The following is a 17,854-nucleotide window of genomic DNA, read 5'->3' as shown; positions in this document are numbered from 1 at the left end:
ACATCTTGTAGCAATATGACCAACCTCATTGCAATTGAAACAAATGATGGGTAACTGACCTTTGAACTTTCCTTTACCTCTGTGAAATCTTCTTACCGGTGGTGCTTCCAATTGTTCAACATCTTCCTCATTTGTATCACTATCACTTGATACATATTTTATCTTTCTTTTCTTCTTTTTCTTTTGCTTCACATCATCAAAATCCTTCAATAACAACTTGGCTTTGAATGCAAATTCAAGGCTCTAAGGTTTGTAATTGTCAAAGTTAGATAGCTCAAAAGTAGTGAGTCTATCTACCAAACCTTCAAGGTTTAGATCATTTCCTGGAATACATCTCAACTCTTGAATTGCAGAAACTCTAATAGCATAAACAAGTAGTAATGTTCTGAAGACTTTACTTAAAACAGTATCATCATCTATATGACCAGTAACTCCTCTTATTTCACTAACAACACTTTTATCCTAGCAACATATTGAGCAATATTTTCACCTTCTTCCATTCTCATATCATCAAACTTACCTCTAAGTGTCTCGAATTTGGCTCTTTGAACATCTTTATCTCCTCCATAGATGATGTGTAGGGCATCCCACATTTTCTTTGTAGTATCACAACCTTTGATATCATCAAATTTGGCATAACTTAGGGTAGAGGCAATCTCCAACATCGCCTAATTGTGCTCTTTCTTCTTCTTCGTATTTTTAGTAGTTAGGGCTCCAACTAGATCAACATGTTCCACTGTAATAGTAGATTGTGTGTGATCTCCAAGTCCTCCAAGGTGTAGCTTCATTAAACTTTTCCATGTATGAAAGTTATCTCTATTGAGTTTGGGTACCTCTCTTTTAGACCATCTCGATCTTTGTGGTTCTAGTACCTTAAAACTAGTCCTCTTAAGAAAATGGCTTTGATACCAATTGTTGGAATTACTTTAGAATAACCGAGAGGGAGGGAGGTGAATTAGTTATACAAGGTCTAGATGTATAAATAAAAATTTTCACAACTTAGTGAACCCATAAAAAATTCATACCCATGCATGCATCGATTATGTAAATACTAAAACTTGTATGTTACTGTCAAATCAACTTGTAGAAATATAAAGCATGAAACAAAACACTTTCATTAGCACACTTAACACAATGATTTATGTAGAAACCCAATTTTGAAAAAACCACCAGTAACATGCTACTCTTTTTCACTCTTCTAAAGTGATGCCTTGTGAAAGGCCAACCTGTTAAAGGTTACAACACACACTATTAAATGTGATCCAGTTAAATGATTTCAATCACCCTATTAAAAGTTATCCTTGTTAGAGGACTTTAGACCATTTAATTGGAATGCCACCTAGTTAAAAGATTTTTAAATGACTATTAGGTCAACCTTAATCCAAAGGATTTACCCTAGATTGGTACAATTGTTAAAGAGTAATAGTACAACTTTGATTTGATACTACTTACAACCTCTCTTGCAAATTATAGATCTCTTTTCAATCCTCAATTCTACTTGGCTTTCATACTTTACAGCTCTGATAGCTTGTTCACCCTTTAAGCATTCATCTCTTTAAGCCTTCTTTCTTAGCATGCCATTTCAGACTCTTCTCTTGGGTCACTTGATGAAGCAAAACTCTTAATTCCTTCTCCTCCTTAGGTTCTCACACATGACACCAACCTCTTTTGCTTCATGACTAGACATTCTTATAAATAGGAAATTAGGATATTTTTCCTCCTTTTCCATCGTCTAAGTTAGGTTTTTTGGATGGATTAGGTAGGATACAATGTATCTACCCCATATCTTGTCTTTTCTAGAAACTTCTTCTAGAATCCATTAGAATTCGCATAAAAATAGTTTACATCAAATTTTGTGCTTCCAACTCATCAACCTTATCTTCCTCCTACTTCACAAGTTTCATCAAAACAAACTTGTCAGCTCAGATTTGATGAATCTTTGATCTTTATCATAATGCAACAGCTCAGCATTATCAATCTTCTAATGCTCAACACATACTACATTTCTTGGCATCAATTTTAAAATCACTCGACATCAACTAAATTTTACTGATGCTCGACATCAACTAAACTTTACTCGGCATCAACTATTTTGCTTGGCATCCACTAGAATTTGCTTTCGCTCAACTCTGACTAACTTTTTTCTCGGCTTGCACTGACTTTGCTCAGCACCTACTATCCACTCGATCAAGCTTGAAAGACAAACTCTTTTTAACTATTTCTTCTAAACTTTCTAAGTGTAGCCAACCATTTTTGTAACCTTAATTAGATCATCAATACATCATGTCATCACTATCTTAACTAATCTTGTACTTGATTACATAATCATAACTCAACCTTTCCTCTAGGTGCTATTGTTACCTCTTATTGATCAAATCCTCTTCATCAATCAACTAAGTGATAGTACTTGAGTCTTATAAGTAGTTTCCTTACCAAGAAAAAAGAAGGTTTAACATTAGTGACAAAATAATGATTGAAACACATAGTCTTCTTCAACAATCTCCCTCTTAACAATCTCTCTTATCAATGATCTTTTTCAATCTATTTTCAACAAACTATTCACACGATTTCAATCAAAAGGAAAGGTAGTGGAGCTAAGGGCATTAAAGGAAAAATCCCCACAAATGGCAAGGTATCATCAAATGCAAAAGCTTCTTAAGAAAGGTGCATATGGATTTGTGGCCCAGCTACGTTCATTAGAAGTCTCTCAATCTAATGCTCTTACTCATTTAGATTTACAAGCAATAATTGATCATGACTTAGTGATTCTTGGAGATATGCTTAAAGGAAATCCTCCTAAGAGGGATCATGGACATGACATACAAATAGTTCTAGGGATCCAACAACCAAACATCAAGCCTTATAGGTACCCACACATACAAAAAAGTGAGGTAGAAAAAATCATTGAGGAAATACCAAAGGTAGGAATTATTAGTCATAGCCAAAGTGCTTACTCCTTACCTATTGTGATAGTGCCTAGGAAGGATGATACTTGGTGCATGTGTCCAAATTATAGAGTGCTCAACAAGTATGCCATTAAAGATAAGTTACCTATTCCAATCATCGATGATCTTCTAGATGAATTAAATGGAGCTATGTATTTTACCAAGTTAGATCTTAGATCGATTTATCACCAACTTCAGATTAAGGGGGAAGATATTTGTAAGACAATATTTCAAACTCATGAGGGTCATTATGAATTTTTGGTGATGCCATTCGATCATACCAATGCACCATCTACATTCCAAAGTTTGATGAATTCCATTTTTAAGAAGTTCTTGAGAAAGCTTGTGTTAGTGTTTTTTGATGATATATTAATTTATAGTAAGACTTGGAAAGAACATTTGAAACATGTAGATCAAGCATTACAATTACTCAAAAATCATCAATTCTATGTTAAGCCATCCAAGTGTGCTTTTGGTCTTAAAGAGGTGGAGTATTTGGGACACATAGTTTCACATGGAGTAAAGGTGGACCCTAACAAAATTAAGACTATCATGGAATGGCCTACTCCAAAAACTATTAAAAATTTGAGGGGTTTCTTGGGATTGACAGGATACTATAGAAGATTTGTGAAGAATTATGGCCATAGCAGCACCCCTTACCACTCTATTAAAGAAGGATTATTTTCATTGGAGTGAATCTTCTAATGTATCATTTGAGTAATTGAAGAAGGCTATGTGTACAACTCCAATGCTTACCACTCCACACTTCACCAAGGAATTCATTGTGGAATGTGATGCTTTTGGAAATGGGATAGGAGCAGTTCTCATGCAAGAAGGTCGACCAATTTCTTTTGAGAGTCATCAATTAAAAGGTAAAAATCAACTCAAACCTATTTATGAGAAGGAAATGCAAGCAATCCTTCATGTAGTTAAAAAATGGAGGCCTTATTTAATGGGTTGAAACTTCAAGGTTAAGACAGATCATGATAGCCTAAAATATTTTTTAGAACAAAGACTATCTTTAGAAGAGCAACAAAAATGGGTCACTACGATGTTGGATATGACTTTGAATTTGTATACAAGAAAGGGAATGAAAATATTGTGGTCAATGCACTTTCCAAGAAGGATGAAAAAGATGAAGCCTTATTGTGTGACCTTTCAATATTACAAGAAAATTGGGTGGTAGAAGCCAAAGAAGAATGGAAAAATGATGTTGTAATAAGTAATCTTATCTAAAAAATAAGAAATGACCCTGGTAGTTTAGATAAAAAAAATTTAAAAGGAGATATTCTCTGGTATAAAGAGTGCTTGTAACTCTACAAGAATTCCACTCTTAAAAACTAGATTCTAAAAGAACTACATGAGTCCCCAATTGGTCGTCATTTAGTATTTTTGAAGACATATCATCAGTGAAGCAAGATTTTTTTTGGGAAGGCCTAAAAGGTGATGTTCAAAAATTTGTGGCTGAATGTTTGGTTTGTCAAAGAAATAAGGGGGAAACAATTAAGATACTAGGTCTCTTGTAGCCTTTATCTATTCCTAGTCAACATTTGGAAGATGTATCCATGGACTTTATCATAGGACTTCCCAATTCTAAAGGTCATAATGTCATCATGTTAGTAGTTGATCGCCTCACTAAATATGCTCATTTCATTACGTTATCACATCCTTCTATAGCAAGTATAGTGGCAAAAGTTTTCTTGGAGAATATCCAAAAGCTACATGGTACACCTAAGGTTATTGTTAGTGATCATGATCTTATCTTTACTAATCACTTTTGGAAAGATTTATTCTCATGTTTGGGTACTCAATTGGCTCATAGTTCTTCATACCATCCTCAATCAGATGGAAAAATTGAGGTTGCTAATAAATGTTTGGAAGGATATCTACATTGTTTCACTTCCAAAAAACAATCTCAATGGATATATTGGCTACCTCTTGTAGAATGGTGGTACAATATTTCTTTTCATAGCTCATAAAAAATGTCTCCATTTTTGGCACTTTAATGATATCATCCTCAGGTGTCATCAAGAGTTTAGGTAGTAGAGGACCACTTGCTTCATCAACAACATGTATTTTTAGGACTCAAGGAGAATTTACTATGGCACAAAATCGAATGAAACATCAAGTAGAACAACATCATAGTGAAAGAAATTTTGAAGTTAGGGACTAGATCTTCTTGAGATTGCAGCCTTATAAAGAAATCTTGATGAAGCAACAAAAAAATAATAATAACTTGTCTCCAAGATATAATGGACCATACCAAATCGTGCAAAAGATTGGCAGTGTTGCCTACAAGCTTGAGTTTCCACCAACAACAAAGATACATCTAGTCTTTCATGTTTCTTGTTTGAAGAAGGTAATCAGGTAGAATATTCCTACTCAAACAGTACTACTAGAACTTGATGAAGAAGGAAGAATAATTTTGGAACCAGAGTGCATTCTTCAAACATGTACAAAGAAGCTGAGGAAATGAACCCTGACTCAATATCTCATCCAATGGAAGGACTTACTAGTTGAAGAGGCCACATGGGAGAATGAGGAGTTCATTCAAAAGAATCCACACTTGGTTAGCATTGAGGACAATGCTTCTTTCAAGAGAGGGGGCATGCTACGCCCTTAATATTGATGTATATAGGGTTATGAATAGTCAACTTGTTGCTATCTTAATCCTTAATTAAGTCATATTATCATTATTATATTATTATTTAGGTAGGTAGGTCAGCCTAGGTGTCATGTAGAGTTATGTTTATTCAACCTAAGCATAATTAGGTATATATAAGAGGTTGTGAGTCTTATTTCAACATCAAATTGTGAAGTGTGTTTTCATTGGAGATATTTGGAGGTTCTCCCCATGAAGTGGCCTATTACTCTCAGTTATTATCAAGTATTTGTATGATATTTCATATTATTTCTTCTATTGTTCAAGTTATTCCATTATAGCAAAAGATCTTAAATTCTCTATTTATAGGGATGTTTGGTCATAAACAAGGGTTTTCGTGTGGAAGAACCTAAGAAAGACAAGAAGTCAAGGGTGTTGCTTCATTTAGTGACCTATTTAAGAGTCTCCATTGGCATGTTAAGCAAGAAGGCTTAAGGGTATGGATACTTGAAGGGTGAACAAGATACTAGAGTTTAAATGTGTGAAAGCCAAGCAAATGGAAGATTAAAATAGAGATCTATAATCTATAAATGGATTTGTAAATTGTTATCAGATCAAGCCTTATTTTTACCCTCTAATACTTGAATTAGTCTAGGGTAAATCCTTTGGATTAAGGTTGACCTAACAATCATTTGTAAATCTCTTAACCAGGTGACATTCCAAGTGAATGGTCTAAAGTCCTCTAACAAAGCTTACTTCTAATAGGGTGATTGAAATCCTTTAACAGGGCCACATTTAATAGTGTGTATTGTAACCTTTAATAGGGTTGGCCTTTCACAAGGCATCACTTCAAAAGAGTGAAAAAGAGTAGCATGTTACTAGTGATTTTTCTCAATTTAGGTTTCCACATAAATTATTGTTTCAAGTGTGTTGTTGAATCTGTTATGTTTCATGTTTATATTTTTGCAAATTGATTTGATAGTAACCTATAAGTCTTAAGTGATTGCATAATCCTATGGATGCTTGCATGATGATAAATATTTTATGGGTTCACCAAGCTATGAAAAGTTTTATTTATACATCTAGACCTTGGATAATTGATTTTCCCCCCCTCTCAGTTATTCTAAAGAATTCCAACATGAATCACTTGGAATCTATTAGCTTTCTCATCACTAGAGTGACTTGATACTAACTATATTCTTGGCGCATACTGTATATTTTCTCGGCATACACTAAATGCTCAACATGTACTAAGTACTATTAAGTAATGAATTAAGTATATTGTCACTCATATGTCAAAACCAAAATGAGATCAACAATCTCCCCCTTTGACATGTGTGGCAAAAACACTTTGTCATGCATATATAACCTTAACTTATGAGCATAACTTAGATAATCTGTATCCTTTACTCGTCTCACATACAAAATTTCAAAATGTCAAAATTTTGCAAAAAATTGATGACTTAACAGTCATACCTCAAAACTTCATAACTCCCCCTAAGTTGATTGTTCTTTGTTGTATCTAGATATGATACTCTTGTTGAGTAAATTTGTTGAACTAATGTCTTCCTCTATTTCTACATTTTCTCCCCCTTTGTGTATTCTCTCCTTTTTGTCTCAATATCCCCCTTTTTTGACACCTATGTCATGGGTGGTACACTAATAGTCTATTTTTTGAAAAAAAATTATGGACCTCCATTCTAATCTTGAGTGTTGCATCCCAATTATTGTATGCTACCTCTAGAGATTTAAATTGAACGTCTAGCTTGGCAAAAAGGTCTACTAAGAAATCATGAGTGGAAAGATGAGAATCTTTCTTCATCAATGTTTTAGGAAAGGCTAGTTCCTTGTGCAACACCTCCATGCTTGGGGTCAATATGGATTGAATACTTATCAAGGTACCCTAAATGTTTGCATCTTGTGCATGTAATGCAACTAGTTGACTTTGAGTGGATAATAATCTTTGAAAATGATCTTGGTTCTGACCAATAGACAACTTAAGAATGTTACCTATTGTTTGTATGCCTCCTTATAGTTGGCTAGTGGCCCTCTGAACTCCTTGTGTGAATAAATTTGCATTACAAATTTTTGTGTATAGAGAAAATATATTCTCTAGCACCTTCTGTACACTCTCCATCTTGGTTGACGACACTAGAAATATTTTCATTGACCTTTGTTTGGAATTTTTTCTTAGACCATTCTAGAAGTTTAGTATTTGTATCTAGGTTTCCATCACCAATATTATCAACTATATTCACCAATTTCTCAATAATAGGTTTTTCCTTATTAGGTGTTGGGAGGATAAATGCATCAAGAAATATTTATTTGATGTCATGTAGAACTTGTCTTTTCTTATGCTCCCTTCTGAGTAACTCTTGGTGCTTCTTTCTCACTAAAGCTTCCTGCAATATGCTCATTTCTTCTATGGTGATTGTTGTAAGATCAAACTTTGCAAGTTCAATCACCTCATATAAGTTGACATCTACATAACATGTGCCTTCTCCAATATTAGATGTATCAGGACTAGGTTGTGATGATTATAATTGGTGTAGCATCTACACTTGGCCTATGAAGAGTTTGACTATGAATAGGGGATGCAGAGATTGGTAGGGTAACCAATGTCTAAATTTCTATTTTCTCCTCTAGTTTCATAGTCAAAACTAAATATTTTGTCCTATCCTTCTCCTTCTCTTTGTTTTCTTCTTCACCTTGTATTTGTGATATGGGTGCTGGACTTATTTCCTAACCTAGGCTAGTTTCTATTCCATCCTTCTCAATTGTGAGTAAGGCTTGCTTGTGGGAAATGAATGGCACAAGAGGTAATGCAAGTAGTGTTATAAAAACAACTTGTTGTTATCTACCTGCAAGTTTTTCTATTGTAATATTTACCTATGTGTTTACACTAGATGTGTCTATTTTCTTTTCCCCTAATGTTGTCATTCTAGCATTTTCAATTTCATATATTCTCACCAATATAGGATCTAAGAATAACTTTTTTGCTATGGTGGAACCTTGGAATATAATTTTTAATTCATCCTCTTATTAATCATATATTTAGTTTTTCCAAGTGATTGTCTATACACTTAAGTCATTTACTTAGTTCATGTCAAACAAGGAACATATGTCGAGCACAACATGCCGAGTAAACAGTAAGTGTCGAGTCACTCTAGTGCCCAGAAGATAGTATGTACTAAGTGATTTAGGAGTTGAGCAAGAAGTGCATGCCGAATCATTCATATGTTGAGTGAGAGTATTGAATTCATAGTTAGTGTCGAGCACTAGGGACCTCAGATGCCAAGTAACACAGTTTTGTCATAGTTGTTTGTATTGGCACAAACTACTATGTAAACCATTTTTGAGCTAACTTAAGGATTGAATTACAATATTTTGGGGATAAGGATGAATCTTAAGATGGAATCCCTATGTATTACATGCACCCAATCAGATAAAGGGCAGGTTTAAGTTGCAATATGGATTAATCATAGTTGTTGATTAACGCCTAAGCCTAAGTCACCTGGGTCTTCTTATGGAGGAAAAAACCCCAAGTTTCTTATGGATGAAAGGGAATGAATGAATGATCAAGGAGATTTTTTGCATGCACAAACTAGGACATTCATGGTGATCAAGGTTTTTTGATTTGAATTACAAAACCAGTTAAAGGAGAATAGAGGAAAGAAATAGTGAATAGTGGAGAGACATTAGATCAATAAGGATCTAGTACACAATAGTATAGAGGTTATTTTTCATCAAGCAATAGAGTTCTAATTGTAGGATCATTGCTGAGAGTTTCTAACAAGTGAATCAATTAAATCTCTTAACAAAGTAGTCCTAACACGCTCTATTGAAATCCTCTAACAAGGTACTTACTTAATTGTGAGTTGAAGTCCTTTTACCAGGAACACTTCTAACAAGGTGTTGAAATACTTTAACAAAGTAAGACCTAATATTCTTTGTACACCTTTAACAAGGTAGACCTTTCATAGGATAGATCATGTTTCATGATCAAACATTGTAAACTTCATTGGATACACTTTATTACTATAGTACTAAAGATTTGTGGGTGTCATCTCCACCCCAGTTTTACCTTCTCATTGGAGGATTTCTAGGTAATCATAACTTGTGTCATATATGTGTGAATGCATACTTATTTACATACTTTAGATGTATATTCTTTGCATGGTATTTCAATTTACATATTTAATATGTGAGATGTGTAGGGCCCATTTACCGTTGCACCAAAAGCCATGACTGTTAGTGAACATGGAACACCACATAATTAACCACCTGTGGGCAGGGGAGCGCGTCGCATCACCCAACAATCTCCCCCTCGACGCGCATACCAGGTGCTTATGCGGGTCGGGAAGGCACCGGAGAGATTTGAACCCATGACCAAGCCAAAACCAGGCTCTGATACCAATTGTAGGGCCCATTTACCGTTGCACCAAAAGCCATGACTGTTAGTGAACATGGAACACCACATAATTAACCACCTGTGGGCAGGGGAGCGCGTCACATCACCCAACAAGATGTATGTGTGGTGAATATTATTATGGGTTAAAGTTTGAAGCACTAATTTACCCCCCTAGAAGTTTGCCTTTCCTATTGTAATTCCAACAATTAGTATCAGAGCACAGTTCTCTAAAAGTGAATCCTAACATCTTTGAAGAAAGATATTACAAGTGGAAGTCTACAAATTGGAAAAGGTTATTGAGAACCAGGAGATTGAAATAAAACTCATTCTACATTAGTTGAATGAAGAAACAGAAGATCTAAAGAAATCATTGAGAAGAAGGAAGGAAATTGCTATTGAGGAGAATGACACACAATATAGAGAGATGGATACTAATAAGATATTTAAAAATGGAAACTCCAATGAATTTAATGTAGCAATTGCAGATCTAATGGAAAATAATAGAAACTTAGCTAAAGAGATCAAAAATCTTAAGAGAGAACAAGAATCTCAAGCCATATTACTATGTGAGGTGACCAAATAGAAAAAGAAAGCCATAGAAGACATAGTCATGATTGATTAAGACAAAAGAGTTTTGACTAGTAGACTGAAAGAGAGATCATCAGAGGTAACTAAGATTGCTAACATGTAATTAGAAACTTTGGGTCAAATGATGATTGCAAATCATGAACTGAATGCCAAAGATATTGAAATCACAACATTGAAGTTGCAGAATGAACAATTGAGCAATAATCTGAAAAGGGAAAAGGAGTTTTCTAAAAATTTCAATAAACCTAGTGAAGCTATCAAGTACTTTGAACAATTGATGAGATCTCCTAGATCTAACAATGATACATCTGGACTAGGATACACAAGTATTGAAGAAGGAGAATCATTCAAAAGTGCTAAAGAAAGAAATAAAGGTAAGAACTCCAAACCTACTTGTCATAATTATAGTAAGAAAGGAAATACTACTAATGTATGCAGGAGCAAGACTATAAATTAGAATTTTAAGCAGAAGAGCATGGGTCACTACCATAAGCGCAACAAACAAGATCATCAGGCACATGATGTAGAACAAAGACCATGTACACTCAAAGATTTGAAGGATATTGTTATAACTATCAGAAGTATGGACATAGAGCTTTTGAGTGCAGATCCAAACCAAAGTGGTCATCAAACAAGTAGATAAAGGAAAAGTACAATGGAAAATCTTATGATTGGGATTATAATACAAGGTATAGTTGTTACTACTATCAAGAGTATGGACATGTTCCTAAAAACTATATTAGGACACACTTCAAGAGTGACTACAAAAGTTGGTTGAGTCGAACCACATGTTTTAGTTGTTTTAAGACTAGTCACATCAATCAATATTGTCCAACAAGGTCAAAGGCACTAATTTCTGAGTTCAACAAAGGAAAAGGCAAGGCAGATATTGAAAACATTAGAGATGAGATGAACAAGACATGGAAGAGAAAGAAGGATTGCAGCACATCAAGTATAGATGTTATCACTTCACCCAATGTGTCAGGTGATCAAACCTCATCAAACTAAGCAATCAAGAGGTATGTGGGATTGATATTCAAAAGAGATACCATACATCAGTTCCAAGAATTTAGTTTTGGAAATATTACATATGCATGAACAAAGATGAAAAGTTTTATTAGAAATCGAAGAAAAACCTTTAAGTTTTGTCAGTTTTTCATGTTATTGTCGAGCATGAAAAGTCTTTTATGGATACCAAGTAAAATGTTAGTGGATGTCGAGCTAACAAAATTGGTTAGTTAAGGCTAAGCTCGTAATCATTTCCAAGAAAATGGAAAGACATGTTGATGCCGAGTGAGCCAAAAATCAGTTAATGTCGAGCTTACAATTGTGTAAGAACTTGGCATTAATTGCAGTGTTTTTAAGGGCTATTTGATCGATTTCTACTCATTTAACATCATTTGAATTTGAGAAAGAACATGAAGACATAAAGGAAAATTGGAGAATTTCATTTAAATAATTAGTAGGAGATTTGAATGGCTATTCAATGCTAGTTCATCAGGATTTGTAAGGTTTTTATCTTGTGTCAAGTTATGCAGTCTCAAATTTTGCAAACCCTAGATATATGTGATGGCATCTAGTTCTTCCAAAAGGAAAGATGTAGAGGGGAAAGAGGTTTTAAATGTTTAATTAATTAGTAATGAGATCAAACAACCTATTTTTTATGCTAATCCAGATATAGCATATAAGAAGGATCCCTCCAATGCATTATCTATGATACCACCACAAGTTTTAATGATTCAAGATGTTAGAAATTGTTATACTTGCAAGATTGGAAGTATAGGTGACATGGAAATTAGAGAAGAATATGGAAGACTATGTGAAAATGGACCATTGAAGGAAGAATTCAATATTTTAGAAAAGAAAGGGTTAACTCATACCCTAGATTTTCTAGATGTCTTCAAAACTAAGTGGATAAGAATTGTCTTAAGTAGAATTCATGATAGCTTAGTATGGTTAGAGAATGGGTCAGTTAGAATCACAAGGAAAATTGTTCATGCAGTAAGATCGGCCAAAGACTATGAGAAGTGAGTCAAAGGAAGTCATTAGAAAGAATAGAGGAGCCATATGGAACAAAACGGGAATGGCAATTGACACAATCATAGTTCTCCTAATAGATTTTGCAGTGAGGGTAATAGCACAAAAGTTTTATAAATGAAATAGATTAGATAGTGTACCTTGTAATGCAGTGGACAATTGGGCTATAAAATTGTAAAGAAAGATCGTACTTATAATCTTTTCGAGTTATAGTTGCAGCAAATAGTTGAAAATCTGGGAGCTATAAGGAAAACAAAGAGTGCTCAGTGCAAATTTGGATCTATTTTGGTAGGTATTTTCTTATATGTATAGAATACATTTCCTACATTTGGTAATGTTGTGTGGAAGACAAATAGATTAATTGCAGTATAGATAGGAGAGTTCATAGAACAATTATGTGATACTAGTTATTTTGAATATTTTAAACAATCTATGAAGAAGAGATTAAGGATACCAGTCTCACTAGTGGAGAAACATTATGATGATGTTTTTTTTATAGTTGACACTAATCACACATATGTACAAGCGACAATACCTAGGGTGATATGGCTAAGGCCATAAGGATATGAGATCAATGTTGATGAGGCCTCTATAGCAATCACAACATTACTTGTAGAAGAAGTGGAAAAAGATGCCAAAGCATTTGATAATTATGAGGTGGCCAAATTAAAGATCACTATGGAATTGAAGACTACCTCTGTAATCAAGAAAAATAAAAAATTGGTAAAGAAACTAAAAGAAAAAATTGGTGAAGGAGCCCAGGAAGAGGAAGAAGAGGAACATGAAGAAGAAGAAGAAGAAGACACACAGGCTCAAGCACCAGTGGCACTAATACAAGGTCAACGAATTTTCTTTGATGCATTCAATCTACCTACTCCAAATGAAATAGAGCCTATCATTGAATAATTGACCAACATAGTGGAAAGAGTAAGTAACACAAACCTAGATACTAATGTCAAATTATTAGAATGATCTAAAAAGAAGTTTCAACATAAAGTTAATGAGAATATATCTAGTGAAATTGCATTAACACAGGTTGTATTGGCAACAAAGGTAGATGGTGTAAAGAAGGTACTAGAGAATATTTTCTCTTTGTAAACTAAACTGTGTAATCCTACACTCTTCATATAGAAGATAAGGAATCACATCTTGAGCTTGGAGTGTCAAATGTAGTCATCCAGTGCAAAATTACCCATGACTCCAGCTCAAAGTGAGAACCATTTTAGGGACCTCTTGCAATCCAAAAGTAAATTAGAAACTTTACAAGTAGATTAAGCCAATTTCAGGGATAAACAGATCAACATCCAGTCTATATTGACTACAGATGGAGATTTTACACAAGGAGCTATGCTATGCAGAAACACTTATGAAAAAAGACCCCAATCTTTCTAAGTTAGATGGCTTAGTACACCTTGTTGCCAAGTGGCCATCCAAATTAAGTCTTTGGAGGTAGCTTGTGATAATTGGGATGCAACTCTTAAAATTATACTTTTGGTTCATAAATCTTTTTTGGACAAATACACTATTAGTGTATAGCCCATTGACATCAATGTCAAAAAAAGGGGAGTAAGAGTATGGGGGAGCAACCATGGATGGAGGAGTAAGAGAAAAGTAGAAAATAGAGAAAGAGTATCAATTGAGGTAAATGTACTCAGCAAGATAAATATTTTGATACAAAGTACAATATAGAATAGATCAATCAACTCAAGGGGAGTTATAAGATTTTGAGGTATAATTCATGTTGCAAAATTTTAATATTTTGATATTTTGTATAGAAGCCAAATAATCACTTATGTTATGCTCATAAGAATAAGAGTATTAATGTATGACCAAGTATTTTTGACACTTATGTCAAAGGGGGAGATTATTAATCTCATATTTAGTTTTTCCAAGTGTGTGTCTATACACTTAAGTCATTTACTTAGTTCATGATGAACAAGTAACATATGTCGAGCACAACATACAAGCTAGAGCATGCTGAGTAAACAGTGAGTGTTGAGTCACTCATATTCTGAGTCACTCTATTGATGAGTAGATAGTATGTGTCAAGTGATTTATGATCTAAGCAAGCAATGCATGTCGAGTCATTCAGATGCCAAGTGATAGAATTGAAGTCATAGTTCGTGTTGAGCTCTAGGGACCTCAGATGCCAAGTAACATAGTTTTGTCATAGTTATTTGTATTGGCACAAACTACTATGTAAACCATTTTTGGGCTAACTTAAGGATTGAATTATGATATTTTGGTGCTAAGGATGAATCTTAAGTGGGAATCCCTATGTATTAAATGCACCCAATTAGATAAAGGGAAGGTTTAAGTGGCAATATGGATGAATCACAACTGTTGATTCATACCTAACCCTAAGTCACCTAGATCTTCTTAAGGAGGAAAAAACCATAAGTTTCTTATGGAAAAAAGGGAATGAATGAATTATCAAGGAGAGTTTTGCATGTGCAAACTAGGAAATTCAAGGTGATCAAGGTTTTACAATCTGAATTGTAGAATCAGTTAAAGGAGAATAGAGGAAGGAAACAGTGAACAATAGAGAGACATATAATCAAGAAGGATCAAGTACACAATAGTATAGAGGTGATTTATCATCAAGAAAAATAATGCTAATCACAAGATCATTGTTGAGACATTTTAACAGGTGAATCAGTTAAATCTCTTAATAGAGAAGTCCTAACAGGTTGTATTGAAATCCTCTAGTAAGGTGCTTAATTGTGAGTTAAAATCCTTTTACTAGGAACACTTCCAATAGGCTATTGAAATCCTTTAATAAGGTAAGACCTAATAGTCTTTGTAAGCTATTAATAGAGCAAACTTTTTATAGGGTAGATCATGTTTCAAGATCAAACATTATAACCTTCATTGGATACACTTTATTACTACAATAGTGAAGATTTGTGAATTTCATTCCCACCCCAGTTTTACCTTCTCATTGGAGGGTTTTTGGGTAATCATATCTTATTTCATATACGTGTGAATGCTTACTTGTTTACATACTTTAGATTTATATGCTTTACATGGCATTTCAGTTTACTTATTGAATATGTGAGATGGATGTGTGGTGAATATTTTTATGGGTTAAAGTTTAAAGCACTAATTCACCCCCCCACACACACCCCGCCCCCACCACCCCCCTCAAAAGTTTACTTTTCCTATTGTAATTCCAACACCTCTATCAAAGGATTGATTTTTTGCACTATGTTATTAGAAACATCCTTTATCTTTATTGTGTCCTATTGACTTTCTTGGTCCACATGAGGGGGACTGTCACTCAACATATGTACTTCAAGTAAATTATGTTCATCATGTTTCTCAACTTCAATTGTAACCTCTTCATCTACTTCCTTTTTTGTGCCTCCCTCATGTCCATCTTTAACAAATAAATCCTTAGCAGTCTCTACTACCTATTGATCGTATTTTTCTTCACCAACCTCCTTGGGTGCTTGTTCACTTGCCTTTTCTATTATCAACCCATAGATGACTTTCCATATCTAGGTGCTCTATTTGACAACCTCCTCAATATTATTCTCTAAAATATTGAAAGTTGTGAGGCCTCAACTGATCTGTCATAGTGTAGATGACATAATTGCATTATGATACTTTTAATTTGATATTTTGATATACTTTCGAGACTATAAGGTTATGTTATTTTAATATCTGCATTTTGATGATCCACACTTATGTCTGCACATTAAGGCCTAAATGATATAATTAATGATTTCGTTCATGAACTAGATTGTTTCAATTACTTTGATAGAGGTTGAGTTGCAGAAATGCTTGTGATTCAATGTTTATGTGGGAGGTATGTTACCACATTTGATATTCGGTATTTGAAGTTTTGACATTGTTCAAGATCTAATAGGACAATGGCTACTTTATCTATTGATTTTGACACTTACAGTAGTGTTCTACTTTTACGATATGAACTATGAACTTGATATTGTGAATGGAATGATCAAACACATATGGATGCAACTTTATGACATGATAAAATTAGATTATGATGAACTATGATTTAATGAGATATGTAGATAAATATTAATTTAATTGTGATGGCTTATGATTTAAATGCAGATAAATGCTAATTTGATAATGATGATATAGGATTTAATGTGGTATGTAGATAAATGTTAATTCAATTATGATGATTTATGATTTAATGTGATACGTAGACAAATGTTGATTTGATTTTGATGGTTTGTGATATGCAGATCTTGGTATTTTAACAATTTGAATGATTTATTTGAAATAATTAGGAAAGGAATTTAATGATGATATAGGATTCAATGTGGTATGCAGATAAATGTTAATTCAATTATGATGATTTATGTTTTAATGTGATACGTAGACAAATGTTGATTTGATTTTGATGGTTTGTGATATGTAGATCTTGATATTTTAACACTTTGAATGATTTATTTGAAATAATTAGGAAATGAATTTTATTTAAATAAGATTACATAACATTTGAAATTATATGCATTTATGATATTATTTATATAACATCCTTGGACTACTGATGCTCGAGTTGAATGTGCAAGAAGTGGAACCATGGAAATTTTGGGGGCAAACAAGTTCCAAACCTATGTGAACACTAGTTAACCAAGGTGAATCTTCAAAAGATTCAAAAGCCTCATTATGAAAGTGTTTTGTTTCATAACATAAATTTGTTGCATGAGGAAATGATGAATCATAATTTAGATGCATTAAGGACATTTCATGGTGAAGTGTAATGTATTTTAATGTGTCACTTGACACTTGTATTTGTCTATGTGTTGATGACATGTCACCTAGAGTGTTGATCACAAGGTCACTTAATCTTAGTCCTTTCATTTTCTTCCAATTAATGTTTAAGTACACCCACTTGGGAGAGAGTGTTAGGATGGGTCAACATCATGTTGATTTTCGAATTCAAACTTGTGAGGGATTTTAGGGGCCCTAAATGGGATCCTAGAGTGTCTTTTTACTAAAAATAAGCCACCCTAATGGTAGTATAACATGTTAGGGGCCTAAATTCAACCATTTTAGTGATTAGCTAACATAGGGGACCCCTTAAACAATGCCCTCTTGAACCAATTCGAAATATGGGGTTTCCCATGAGTGTACCCTCACTATCCCACTTGGTCAAATTTCTTATTTTGAAGGAGCAACAATGTAAGAAAAAGGAGGCTTGATGTTCCTACTAAAAAAAGGTTGGTAGGCAGTCTTTTTAGAGGAAGGGTGAAAAATTAGTGGGTTGTTCACCCACTCTATAAGTTTTAG

Source organism: Cupressus sempervirens, chromosome 1 (genome assembly GCF_028749045.1).
Source record: "Cupressus sempervirens isolate cs-2001-9-10 chromosome 1, ASM2874904v1, whole genome shotgun sequence".
Taxonomy (NCBI): Eukaryota; Viridiplantae; Streptophyta; class Pinopsida; order Cupressales; family Cupressaceae; genus Cupressus; species Cupressus sempervirens.
The sequence above is the reverse complement of the archived record's forward strand: the minus strand, read 5'-3'. Positions refer to the sequence as shown.